Source organism: Sceloporus undulatus, chromosome 6 (genome assembly GCF_019175285.1).
Source record: "Sceloporus undulatus isolate JIND9_A2432 ecotype Alabama chromosome 6, SceUnd_v1.1, whole genome shotgun sequence".
Taxonomy (NCBI): Eukaryota; Metazoa; Chordata; class Lepidosauria; order Squamata; family Phrynosomatidae; genus Sceloporus; species Sceloporus undulatus.
The window spans coordinates 2,272,149-2,283,168 of record NC_056527.1 but is presented as its reverse complement, the minus strand read 5'-3'; positions in this window follow the sequence as shown (position 1 = coordinate 2,283,168).

Genomic DNA, 11,020 nt, shown 5'->3' with positions numbered 1-11,020 from the left:
GTTTCTCAATGTCCTTTTTGAATTGTGGTGCCCAGAACTGGACACAATATTCTAGGTGGGGCCTGACCAGAGCAGAATACAGTGGCACTATTACTTCTCTTGATCTAGACACTAAACTATCAATGACTTGGATGAAGGAATAAAAGGCACATTTATCACATTTGCAGAGGACACCAAATTAGGAGGAGTAGCTAATACCCCAGAGGACAGGATCAAGATTCAAAATGACCAGAATAGACTGGAAAGCTGGGACAAAGCTAACAAAATGAAATTCAACACAGAGAAATGTAAGGTACTGTACTGCACTTAGGCAGAACAATATAGGATTATGGGGGACACCTGGCTGAATGAGACTTATAGGTGTGAAAGGGATCTGGGAGTCCAAGGAGACCACAAGTTGAACATGAGTCAACACTGTGATGCGGCAGCTAACAAGGCCAATGCGATTCTAGGCTGCATCCCCTCCGCTCTGGGCCCACAACAAACCCCAACTCCCAGAATCCCATAGCCTTGAGCCAGGGCAGTTCAAGCAGTGCCAGACTGGGTTACTTCTCCAGTGTGGCTGCAGCCCTGGCCTGTTTTGCATGAGCTTCACATTAGGATCACCCCTCTCTTCCCAGCTTAGACTTTACTGTATTCTTTACTGGATATGTTGTTTTTGTTGTTGTTGTTGTTGTTGTGTGCCTTCAGGTCATTTCTGACTTATGGGATCCTAAGGTGAACCTTTCATGGGGTTTTCTTGGCAAGATTTGTTTGGAGGAGGTTTGCCATTGCCTTCCCTTGAGGCTGAGAGAGTGTGACTTACCCAAGGTCACCCAATTGGTTTGCATGGTGGAGCAGGGATTCAAACCCTGATCTCCACAGTCACAGTCCAACACTCAAACCACCAGGTCTGCTGTCTCAGTTTCAATTGGCACTGAAAGTCCTATTTCCCCCCCTCCAACTCTCCTTTATCATCTTCCTAATGCAATGCTGCTAAAAAGCCTCCTGCTATACAGAGGAGGAAAAGGAGAAGGTTAGGTGGGTGAACAAAGTCTTTGTAGAAATGAGCTCCTTTGTCAGAGGCTTTGTGTGTTTCTGCCAAAGATCTGGAAAGCCATGTGAGAAACATCTGACAAATACAAAGAACTGCAGCTAATATTTATATTTAGGTCCAAGTAATTGGACACCATTTGCCTCTCGTTTTTATGACGCTGGCAGATGCCACTTTGCAAAGGGTGGCAATGGTGCTACGAATAGACTCTCCTCCTTTCAGCGTTATTTCTTTCAGGCCATGAGACAAACAAACCCTGATATATAGATCCATAAATCAGGGCAGCTGGTTTTAAATAAATGTGTGCTTTTTAAACTTGGCTATTGGTTTTGCCTCTTTTTTAACATGCGACTATAAAAGATTTTGAAATTGTGTCGCAGCAACGAAGAGTGCGAGAAAAGGAAAAGTCATGGGATGCTTGTAGCAAAATATTTTGGGTCATCGTAAATAATGATGCTGAATGGAGCAGACAGAGGAATCGGGCAGCTTAAAAGCCAGGTTTGCAAAACATCCCCTTTTGTTCATGATGGGATCGGTGCTAAAGATAATGGTCAAATGCCTGTAACCTAATTCAGAACAATATCTGCAGTCTTGAGGACTAGCAGCTTGCTATTTAAAGCTGGGATATGCAATTGTTTGCTTTTGCAAAAGTAGAACATAGATCCTGATCGTGATCAATATTTCCCCATTTTTAAAAATCATTAGTTGATTTTTTCCACTCAACCAATGATTAAAACACATGGGGAATATATTGAACATGATATTATGTGGGAAGATGTTAAACTGTGCACCTCAAGTAGCAATATCATGCAGACTGAGTATGAGAAATGGTGCAATAAAAGCGGCTGCAATGGTACATTGGAATCCATGCAAAAAATAAAGCAAAGTGATTTGCCACCTGCAACGAACTGAAAAGGTTGTTGAAAATGCAACGTAAAAATCCAGTGAGACTTCAAGATTCAGTCTAACAAACTATCAGAGTATAATATACCAGGGATCAAGTCTAACTATTCCCAGTCGCTTATTTCCAAGAGAGAGTTTGGTGGAAAGTTTTTGGGAAAACAGCATCTTAGATATTGACTTTTGGAGTCAATACTTAACTGAGATACACATTTTATTGCTACTGATGAAGAAATATCAAAATGGGTTCAAAAAAGCTCCCGAGGTAGTCGTCTTGTACTATCATTTTGCTATCTATTTACTACCACAGTTTCCACCACCTATATTTCTATATTACTACAAACACCATTGAATTCGCTGTTGTCTATTAGACCTTGTGGAAACCATATTGCTGGAACGGAGGTTATGAAGGCTAGAGGATATAGTTTGGAATATATAGTTCTCTCCAGTACTTTCTATTATGTTTCCTGTGTTTTGTAGTATTACTATAATATGGTTACATACATAATAGTATGGTCATTGTTGATAATTGTTGAATTTTTGGCTGCATGCACACTGGAGAAATAACCTGGTTTGGCACCGCTTTAACTCTTTGTCTGGCCCTAAGCTATGGAATTCTGGGAGTTGGAGTTTGTTGTGGGGCCTTCCTTCCTTAAGCTCTGCTCCACTCTGGGCCCCACAACAAACTCCAACTCCCAGAATTCCATAGCAAAGAGCCAGGGCAGGTGCCAAACGGAGTTATTTCTCCAGTGTGGTTGCAGCCCTTGTTTCATTCCTTTGGGACATTGCTGTAAAAGAGTGTTATATTGTTCATTTTTCCCTAGATTTTTTTTTGAATTGTGGGTGTCATACAATTGTGGAGTTGGAAGGGACTGCAAAGCCCATCTAGTCGAAGCCCCTGCCATAGGGTTATACACAAGTATGGCACTCCTAAGAGATGCCCATCTGGTCTCCAAAGAAGGAGACCCTGCTGCCATCCTCCCAGGAAGTCAGTGCCACTGTCCAACAGTCCAGAGGTTCTTCCTAACATTGAGGCGGCATCTCTTTTCTTGCAATTGGACTCCATCCATTTGTTTTCCAGCCTCTGGAGCAGCAGGGAAAGAAAGTATACTCCATCCATGAAACCCCTTCAGACAGGATCAAAATTCAAAACAACCTGAACAGACGAGAAAGCTGGGCCAAAGCTAACAAAATGAACTTCAACACGGAGAAATGCAAGGTACTGCACTTAGGACGGAAGAATGAAATGCACAGATATAGGATGGAGGACACATGGCTGAATGAAACTACATGTGAAAGGGATCTAGGAGTCCAAGTAGACCACAAGTTGAACATGAGTCAACAGTGCGATGCGGCAGCTAACAAGGCCAATGCAATTCTAGGCTGCATCAATGGAAGTATAGTGTCTAGATCAAGAGAAGTAATAGTGCCACTCTATTCTGCTTTGGTCAGGCTTCACCTGGAATATTCCTGTGTCCAGTTCTGGGCATCACAATTCAAAAAGGATGTTGAGAAGCTGGAGCCATGTGTCCAAAGGAGGGCAACTAAAATAATGAAGGCTCAGGAAACCATGCCCCATAAGGAACGCCTGAGGGAGCTGGGGCTGTTTAGCCTGAAGAAGAGATGGTTAAGAGGTGATATGAGAGCCCTGTTTAAATACTTGAAGGGATGCCATATTGAGGAGGGAGCTGACTTGTTTTCAGCTGCTCCAGAGAACAGGACCCAATGGAGCAATGGATGCAAGCTCCAGGAAAAGAGATTCCATCTGAACATTAGGAGGAACTTCCTGAGAGTAAGGGCTGTTCGACAGAGGAACAAACTCCTTCCTTGGAGTGTAATAGAGTCTCCCTCCTTGGAGGTCTTTAAGCAGAGGCTGGATGGCCATCTGTCAGGGATGCTTTGATTTGGATTTCCTGCATGGCAGGGGGTTGGACTGGATGGCCTTTGCGGTCTCTTCCAACTCTACGGCTGTCCTAGCTCCTCTCCATGTTTCCTTCCTCAGGCTATACATATACCCAGTTTCCTAACCCTAACCCTCACAAGGCTTCCAGACCATTGCCCTTCTCAGGACCCACAGCCTTCTTGAACTGAGATATGCAGAAACGGACGCAGTCTTATTCCAGGTAAGGTCTGTCTGAGCAAAGCAGAACAGAGGGGCAATATGGGTCCATCCTTTCTTCCAATATGGGACCCAGTGCCACAATAAACTACAAATCCTAGTATTCCATAGCATGGAGCCATGACAGTTAAAGGAGTGTCAAACTGCATTAATTCTGCAATGTATTGATAGGAACTGAATGTGTTTTTTAAAATGTTTAATGTTTTAAACACATTGTTGGTGTTTTTTTTAATGCATTGTAAACTTTTGTACTCTGTATTGTTTTAGCTGTTGGGTCCCAGATTGGAAGGAAGGATGGCTATAATTAAGTCAAATTAAATGAACAGAGCCCCCAAATGAAGTGATTTGCATGCCGCCCTGCAATCTTTGAAGGGATGCCTGGCCATAATAATCCAATTTATTAGGATACGTGTGTGTGTGTGTGTGTGTGTGTGTGTGTGTTTAGAAGCACAGGAGAAATATCCCATTGGTTCTTCCGCTTGTCAACACCTGACTGTTGCCATGGGAACAGAGCATCCCCTGCCTCTGTCTCCATGACAACAAGGAGTAAAAACTAGGCTTCCCGCTGGACAGGGATGATGGCAAGAATCATCACCCGTTTCTTCTAAAAACAATATTTCCAAAGGAGCCTCTCCTTGAACCTCCAAGAGCCACAAAGAGGAGCCAACGCCTGGGGAAAATGACCTTTCCTGGACTAATTCCCAAACGGCAAGATGCATTAAAGTCTGCCTGGTATTAAAAGGGAGGGCAGCAAAGTCAGGGAGAGAAGCATTTTAATGTATTTCATTTTATTTTGCAAAAATTGCAAAATGCACATAATGACGATAAACATCTATTTGCCAACCCAAAGAGCAAAAGACACCGTGCAGACTTTTGAGCTTCGGAGGCCTCTTCATTCGGTATTAAAAATAGTTTTGTAGGGGAAGGCGATCCCTCCGGAGATCCCTATCCCTCTTAAACAAGGCTTTGAATGTCTCAGAGAAGAAGCATCTCTGCAACTCTCCACTGTCACATTTCCCCCTCGACAATGAATTTTGTGGCACTTTCAATGGAGCAGTATTACTGGATCATGGGGAGCATTTGAAGCATAGGATCATACAATCCTGGAATATTGGGCATAATATTGAAATAAATAAATGAGGAAAAGTATAGAGGGAAAAACAATAAAAATCTCATTAGCCCAAATACAATAATAACAATAATAATATAGTTTATTTGTAACCCGCTTTTCCAAAATTTTGATCAAAGCGACAAACAATTATTTATAAAAACATTCCAATAAAATCAATTAAAAACAGCATTAAAAGCAACATAGTAATACTAACGACAAAAGGGCCAGATGGAAGGGGAAATCGACATATACAGTCCGGGGTCTGTATATATCGAATACAAGGGAGAATACATATAAGATGCATTACAGATGGTCTCTTAGCCCCAAAAAAACACCCAAAATGTATAAACAACTAAAGGATAAATGTTGGAAGTGTAAGAGGGACTTTATTCCTTCAATGGTGGACATGCGTAAAGCCATATATGTGTGTGTGTATTGGATCTCTCCATAGCAGAATAGAGAAGCACTATTACCTCCCTTGATCTAGACACTATACAGTCAGCCCTCCTTATCCACGGATTTCTTATCCACAGATTCAAGCATCCAACGGTTTGAAAATATTCCAAAAAAGTATAAATTCTAGATAGCAAACCTTGATTTTCCATTTTATATAAGGGACACCATTTTGCCATGACATTGGATTCAATGTGACTCAGGCATCCACAGATTTTGTTATCCATGGGGGATCCTGGAACCAAACCCCAGCAGATAACCAGGGTCCACTATACTTCTATTGATACAGCTTAGAATCACATTGGCCTTTTTAGCTGCCGCATCGCAACTCGTGCTCTCCTTGGACTCCTAGATCCCTTTCACACGTAGAAGTCTCTCGTTCAGCCAGGTGTCACCCACCCTATAGCTGTGCATTTCATTTTTTTCCTGCCTAAGCGCAGTATCATACATTTCTCCATGTTGAAATTCATTTTATTCGTTTTGATCCAGGTTTCTAATCTATTCAGGTCATTTGGAATATTGATCCTGTCCTCTGGGGTATTGGCTACTCCCCCTAACTTGGTGTCATCTGCAAATTTGATAAGCGTGCCCTTTATTCTTTCATCTAAGTCATTGATAAAGATGTTGAATAGCAAACTGGGCCCAGGACAGAGCCCCACTGGACGCCCCACTGGTCACTTCTCTCCAGGATGAAGAAGAGGAGCCATTTCCATGCCAGCATTCTCTGAAGATGCCAGATGCCACAGATGCTGGCAAAACATCAGGAAGAAGCTCTTCTAGAACATGGCCACAGAGCCTGAAAACCCCACAAAAAACTATGGATGCCGGCCATGAAAGCCTTTGACTCCACAAAGAGGAGCCATTGTTCAGCACCTTTTGGGTCCAGCCGGTCAACCAATTACTAATCCAACTAACAGACAAATTGTCTAGCCCACATTTTCCAAGCTTGTTTGCAAGAACTTACACTTGGTGCAGATATAGCTACCCCCATCCTTTGGCAAGAACATAAACCCAGCACAAATGTTGCAGATGACTGCAGCAGCTCCCTGACTGTCCATATTCAGTAGTCTTAAGCAGACACTGAAGTAGAACTCAGGGTTTCCCCCTAAAAAACACCCACAGAAAACAGCCCAGTTAGTGTTGCCTATTTGCTGAGCTCCAGGGTCTGGGGCATCAGCTATAGAGAGAGCTAGTGGCTGCTAGCTCCTCCATCCACTCGCTTCCTTTCAGCAGAAGCCCTGCATCCCTCTGCTTTTTGCAATTGTACTCTTCCAGTCCCATCCATAGCAATTTAATTTAGATGTTTTTGTCAATCCAAATTGGAATTGTTCCAGCGCACAAATCCCTGCTGGAACCACAGTGTGTTTCTTTGCCTAGAGGCACCAAATCTTCATTTTGAAGGTCTCAATACTTCATAATCTTTTCCCTCTCTTTGTCTTTGATTCTGACATCCTCCAGGATCCCCCACATCTATAATCCAAGCTTTCTTTTTCTCTGCCACATTTACATTTGGCATATTATATCCTAATTGTTTGTTAGACTGAATCTTGAAGCCCCACTGGATTTTACATTGACAGTTTCAACAACCTTTTCACGCCAGTTCTTTGCGGGTGGCAAATGATTTTTATTTATTTTCCGCATAAATGTATCATCGCAGCCACTTTATCACAGCATTTCTCATACTCAGTCTTCATGACATTGCTACTTGAAGTGCTAAGGTAATTTATGTCAAAGGGATCTTGCAGCACCTTTTAGTCCGAGAGAAGGAAGTTGTAGCAAAGATCCCTTTGCATGCTGATATTAAAAACTAAAATGACCATGTCTTTGAATTCTGATAAGGTGATGAACAGTTGCACCATTTCCTTTACATAGACAACTAATAGATAACTAATTGTAGTTATTCTTTCAATATCTGCCTCGATGCTATTTGTTCAAAGTGCCTGTTCTTGAACCACAGTATCAGTCCATTAGTATATATTTTTTCGGTGTCCCATTCTGTAACCATAGAATCATAGAGTTGGAAGAGACCTTGGGGGCCATCCAGTCCAACCCCATTCTGCCATGCAGGAAATCACAATCAAAGCATCCCTATTGACAGATGGCCATCCAGCCTCTGTTTGAAGACCTCCAAACAAGGAGACTCCACCACAATTTCCACGGAAGGAGTGTGTTCCACTGTCAAACAGCCCTTAATAATAATAATCATCATCATCATCATCATCATAATCATAATCATAATATTTTATTTATATACCGCCTTTCCTGAGATCAAGGCGGTATATAAAAAATTACTCTCAGCAAGTTCCTCCTAATGTGAGATGTTCTCAGATTTTCCTTCTATGCTTTTAATGTACAGTCGGCCCTCTGTATCTACAGATTCTTTACTCATGCGGATTCAACCATCCACAGCTTGAAAATATTTTAATTATATATAATTACAAAAAGCAAACCTTGATGTTGCCATTTTATATAAGGGACACCATTTTACTACGCCATTGTATTTAATGGGACTCGAACATCCATAGATTTTTGGCATCCATGGAGGGTCTTGGAACCAAACCTTAGCAGAGGGGTAGGCAACCTGTGGCCCGCGGGCTGGATGCGGCCCGGCGAGGCCTTGGGACCGGCCCCAGCCCGGTCCTGCCGCTGATTGCAACCCGGCCCCTGGCTCAAAAAGGTTGCCTACCCCTGCCTTAGCAGATACCAAGAGCCCATTCTACTCATCATATAGTGCTTTGCTTTGACAAGGGGAATTTTCATTATTTTTTAAGTACAGATCTTTTGCTTCTTCAGCGTTCAAAATATTCTTTCTGCATTGTATGCATTTGTCAGCCTAAATATTCTGAAAACACCAGATCCCACCTAATCTGGGAAGCTAAGCCCTGGTTAGTACTTGGATGGGAGACCACCAAGGAATACCAGGCACTTTGGGCTGCGTTTCAGAGGAAAGAACTGGCAAAACCACCTCCGAGTATTCCTTGGCTAAAGAAACCTTAATGGGATTATGTGACTCATTGTAGAAGATGATAATGATGGTGGAAGGCAGAAGGAAAAGATGGAGATGGCATTGCAATTGGATTGATTCACTGAAGAAAGCCATGGTCTTGGGTTTGCAAGACCTGAGAAGGGCTGTGGAGAACAGGGCGACTTGGAGGTCTTTCATTCATAGGACGGCCATAAGTCAAAGTTGATTTGAAGCAAATTACAACAAAGAAAACCCTTTAAAATTCATGAGGTTGCCAAAAGTCATCAGCAGATGCACACAAACCCATACGTATTTTTTTCTTTGATGTATATTTGGTGTATTATTTCTATTATTGTTGTTGTTGTTTAATATATTAATGTACTTTAATTTAATCTATGTTATAAGCCATTTTAGTTCCCATGTCAGAAGAAAAGTATGATACAATTTGAATATTTAAACAATAAACCTCAAGCAAACCAATTCAGGCCGAGTCCCTCTTGGACCAAAAGTGTTTTGGATTTTGGAGTTTTTCAGATTTTGGAATATCTGCACATAGATAAGGAGATATCTTGGAGATGGGACTTAGGTCTAAACCTGAAATTTGTGTACGCTTCACATCCACCTTATAGCCATAGCTGGAAGGCAATTTTATACTAAATATTTTTAATATTTTTGTGCATGAAACAAGGTTTGCCTACACTGAAACATTAAAAAGCGAAGCTGTCGCTGTCTCAGCCACCCATGTGGACAATTATGGATGTTGGAATAGTGCGGATTTTGCAGTTCCAGATCAGGGAGACTCAACTTGTGCCTAAGATATTCCTGTTTATATGGAGATGAGGTTTTAGTCTCAGTGTAATGTTATCAAAGTGTTATTTTTGAATAGAGATGCTTATTAAATCTTGTCCCCTTCCCAAAGGCTTATTATGTCTAGGGCCAAATTGCAGGTTTTGTCGTTGTAGTTTTAATTAATGTGCTGAGCTGAGCACCTCTTGCAAACCAGAAAGCATTGATGCAGCTGGGCATCCAAGGTGTGGGGTGCCTCAGTGTCCAAGATTGGCTTACTCCGTGTGGCGGACTTTCTCCCTCCCTCTTGCTCCTTCCAGTTTTTGCAAATGAGGTCAGTTGCTAGCTCTCTGTTGATTGTATCTGACACTCAGGTCTAATCCGGTGTTGCTTGTCTTCCAGGTTCATATGAAGTAAGCTGCTCCCTGCTGCGGCTTCTCATTCATTTGCAAAGCGCAATGGGCCCTTGGTATCCACTGGAGTTCAGTTCCTGGACCACCACAACCCACCATGGGATACCAAAATCCACACTCAAGTCCCATTGTATAAAATGGAGTAGTATAATGGTGTCCCTTGTATAAAACAGTACGAAAAAGGTGGATGCTGGAATCCATGGATGCAGAATCCAGGGATACGGAGGGCTGACTATAACGCAACAACCTTGACTCACTCAGTGGGCTTCTATGGCTAAGCTGGAACTTGAACCTAGTTCTCCAAGAATCAGAATCATAGAACTGGAAGAGACCTCAAGACCCACTGAGTCCAACCCCAGTCTGCCATGCAGGAACTCAAATCAAAACATCCCTGACAGGTAGCCGAGGGACCTAATCCAGCGTTCAACCCACTGCACCACACTGCTGTTTTGCCTTCATGCAAATGCATCTGATGTTGCAGCGCTGCAGAGACCCACCTGGTTAGAGGTGAATGGATTCTTTCTCCAGAGAGGTTTCTCTCCTGTTGCATTAATGCCAAGCAACACCTGGTCCTACATGCATGATGGAACATAACATCCATGCTGTCACTGCCCTGACCCTGAGGACAGAGGAAGAGTCCAGCCAAACAGAGGCCATGAGGGAGGCAAGGAGGATGGAGGACCCTGATGCTCCCCTGCTGAACAGAACAGAACAGCCCCCTAGGCTGCTCCAAGTGTGACACATTAAGCCAGCGCATAGGGTTACATAAGCTCTCCCCTTTATATCTGCACAAACACACACATTCTAAAATACCTCCAGGCACCCAGAACTCTCCAAGCGCAGCCTTTATTCCCCCCACACAGAAAAGCTGCAGGAGTTTAGCTTGTGAATGATGGGCATATCAGGGTGGTTGAAGTTGCAGGAGTTTATTTTGCAGACGATGGGTATATCAGGGTGGACACAATGTGACCCCTGGGACACATCAAGGCCCTGCATCACCCCCACCCCACCCTCAGGACCACTCCTAAAAATGTCACCCCTCAAACAGCACACCACTCTTCCAACAGCCTCAGAGGGCTGGGATATCCTCTCTAAATGTCACTACCATAGGCCTTAAAAAAAAAAAAAGCAAGCAGAAGGTAACTTTTGGACTATCCAGCCTTAGCAATTTGGAATTGTAATCCACCTTGGGTCCCACACCGGCAGAAAGAGAGAGGTTGTTGTTATTGCTGAGTGCCTT